Source organism: Citrus clementina, unplaced genomic scaffold (assembly GCF_000493195.1).
Source record: "Citrus clementina cultivar Clemenules unplaced genomic scaffold, Citrus_clementina_v1.0 scaffold_1, whole genome shotgun sequence".
Lineage (NCBI taxonomy): Eukaryota > Viridiplantae > Streptophyta > Magnoliopsida > Sapindales > Rutaceae > Citrus > Citrus x clementina.
The window spans coordinates 13,372,378-13,376,142 of record NW_006263303.1 but is presented as its reverse complement, the minus strand read 5'-3'; positions in this window follow the sequence as shown (position 1 = coordinate 13,376,142).

The window sequence follows — 3,765 nt, the reverse complement described above, 5'->3', positions numbered from 1 at the left end:
GAAGTTGTTGAGAGAAAGAATAGATCTATTTAAGAAATGGCTAGGACTATGTTGAATGAAAATTCATTGCCTAAGTATTTTTGGGTCGAGGCCGTCAATACCGCTTGTTATGTTTTAAATCGTGTGTTGAATAGACCTAACCTTAACAAAACTCCATATGAGCTTTGGAAAAATAGAAAATCCAATATTGGTTATTTCAAAGTTTTTGGATGCAAATGTTTTATTTTGAACACAAAAGATAATCTTGGCAAATTTGATCCAAAATCAGATATGGGTATTTTTCTTAGATATTCAAACTCAAGCAAAGCTTATAGAGTTTATAACAAAAGAACTCTAGTTGTAGAAGAATCGATACATGTTACATTTGATGAATCTAACCCCTCCTCTACGGAGAAAGTTGTTGTTGATAATGATGTAGATGAAGACTTACAAAAAGAATCATCAAAAGATAACCAAAAGGATGTGTCTCATAGGAATCAAGATGAACAACATGAAGAAACGAATGTAGAGCAAAATGAAGGTACTTCTCAATCACTCCCCAAAGAGTGGAGATATGTTTCTTCTCACCCTAAGGATGTAATTTTAGGAAATCCCTCATGAGGTGTTACAACTAGATCATCACTTAGGAATACTTGTGAGCATAATGCATTTATTTCTCAAATTGAACCAAAATCCTTTGCGGATGCGGAAAATGATGAATCTTGGATTATGGCAATAGAAGAGGAGTTAAATCAATTTGAAAGAAACAATGTGTGGGAATTAGTTCCTAAACTGGAACATCAATCCGTCATAGGTACTAAATGAGTATTTAGAAATAAGATGGATGAATCCGGTGTGGTTGTAAGGAATAAAGCTAGATTAGTGGCTCAAGGTTACAACCAAGAAGAATGAATTGATTTTGATGAAACATTTGCATCCGTAGCTAGATTAGAATAAATTAGAATGTTGTTGGCTTTTGCATGTCATAAAGATTTCATTTTATTTCAAATGGATGTGAAGAGTGCTTTCTTAAATGTTTATATTATGGAAGAAGTGTATGTAAAACAACCACCTGGTTTTGAAAATGAAAAATTTCCAAATCATGTTTATAAGTTATTTAAACCTTTGTATGGTTTAAAACAAGCACCCATAGCATGGTATGATAGGCTTAAGAATTTTTTGTTAGAAAATGATTTTTCAATAGGTAAAGCACATACTACTCTCTCTGTCAAACATAAGAACAAAGACATACTTGTTGTTTAAATTTATGTTGATGATATTGTTTTTGGTTTTACTAATGAATTATTGTGTAAAGAATTTTCATCTTGCATGAGTAATGAATTTTAAATGAGTATGATGGGAGAGTTGAAGTACTTTCTTGGGCTGCAAATAAAACAAACTGAGGAAGGAATTTTCATAAATCAAGCTAAGTATGTAAAAGATCTACTCAAAAGATTCGACATTGATGACTCAAAGACCAAAAATACTCCGATGAGCACAACAACCAAAGCTTGACAAAGATGAAAAAGGCAAAGAAGTGGATATCAAAATGTATCAAGGTATGATCGGATCTTTACTTTATTTAACTGCAAGTAGACCCGATATCATGTTTAGTGTATGTTTGTGTGCAAGATTTCAATCATGTCCCAAGGAATCCCATTTATTTACTGTAAAACAAATCTTTCGCTATTTAAGTGGAACTATAGATCTCGGTCTTTGGTATCCTAGGGGAACTCATATAGATTTAACATGCTATTCGGATGCGGACTTTGCCGGTTATAAAGTTGGTAAGAAAAGCACTAGTGGAACTTGCCATATTCTAGGTCACTCACTTGTTTCATGGTTTAGTAAGAAACAAAATTCTATTGCACTTTCAACTACCGAGGATGAATATATAGCTGCAGGAAGTTGTTGTGCACAAGCTCTTTGGATGAAACAAACACTTAGAGACTATGGTATTAACCTAGAACAAATTCCTATTAAATGTGATAATACTAGTGCTATAAATCTTTCAAAAAATCCCATTTAACACATCATTTCTTGAGAGATCATGTTCAAAAGGGAGATATTGCATTAAAGTTTATTTCTACAGAAAAACAACTTGCCGATATTTTTACAAAACCTCTTGGCGAAGAACAATTTTCAAAAATTCGGCATGAACTTGGGTTGATAAAATTTTCGCATTAACATTTCTATTTATGATATAGGGTCTATTAACATTGATTGGTTAATGTTTTGATATCTATAAAATGTTTGTAAGTGATATGTTTGTGTTATCTTTTGGTTTATATATGTATATTGATTGTTTGACTCATATGTTAGTTGATAATTCATGCATTGAACTGGCCTTTAACATGTTTCAGATTCATGAGATGATCTTGGAATAGATTAATTATTGGCCAAATATTGAAAATAAATGTGCGAAATCAAAATACAATAAATGGATAACCGTTTTTCAATAAACGGTGTACCGTTTAATTCCAGAAACTAGGATATGTTCTCTGGAAAATTACTCCTTAACCATTAAAAGGATAACCTTTCACCGTTTCCCATCCATTAGTCTCTGGAAAGTTACTCCCTAACCATTTAAATAAATGGTTAACCGTTTTCGTGTGATATAAAAATTGTTCCAAGGGTTTCCTCTCTCTTCTCATTTGCCCTCTTACCGTTTCAGCCATTGTTGCGCAGCCAAAGCTTTCTCTATCCTCAAACCTCCATTTTTCTTGATTTCCTTGCCAAATCACACCTAAAACATCCTTTCCCATCATCTTTAGATCATTTTTACCGATTCAAATCTTCAAATCGAGCCTGAAATTGAAAAATCGCAAATCAAAACCCTAAGGGCAGTCGGCTAGGTTTCGTCATTTTTGACCTAATTCTTGTCCTTTTTCAGCCCAATTAAGCTTCCAAATTCCATCCTCCACTCTTCCTTGATCCCAAAATCAGTTATTTTTCGTCCAAAGTCATTGTTCTCAAAATCCCTCATTCTCTTTGTTCTTTACCATGGCTGAGTCATCTCGGAGAACTCGAAAGGGGAAAGATACGCCTCAATGGAATCCCATACCACCATGGGCAGTCTCTGAATTCGCAATAATTCATTTTCCCACACCCTCATTGGCTAAGCATTTCGAGGACCGCTTCAATGGCAGAAAGGTACTTAATTCGTTTTATGTTGACATAGAAGACTTTAGAACCTTAATTGTGTGTGGTAGAAGTGTTAGAAATATGCTTCAACCTTGGGAGTCCGCCATTGATTTTGATGATCGAGTATATCCAAATTTAGCGCGAGTTTTCTATTCGAACATGGAAATCTCCGCAAGTCACCTAGATAGTATAGTTACTCAAGTTGGCGGTGTTCATATTGAATTTGATGATGAAGACCTTAATGGCTTTGTAGGTATATCTAGTGATGGTCATAAAATTTATACATCTAGGAAAGCTCTTTCCTTTGACGGTTTTTGTCATGATGATGGAGTTCGTAATATTTGTCGGCCCGAAGATCTGAGTTATGAGACTTGTCACTTTCCTTTTCGGTCTCAACTTTTACCTCTGCAAGTTTGTATACTTCACATAATTTTACAGTATCTAGTGACACCTAAGAAGGGTCACTCGGATGAGGTTACGAGGTTACGAGGTTAGACGTTGGCTTATTAGATAGCCTCATTTCAGGTCGACCCATTAACCTCGGCTATGTTATTGTGAGGCACATGTTGAGTACTCTCACGGTTAACCACCGCTTGCTTCCATATGGCAGTATCATTACTAAGATATTGCGACGCTTTGAGG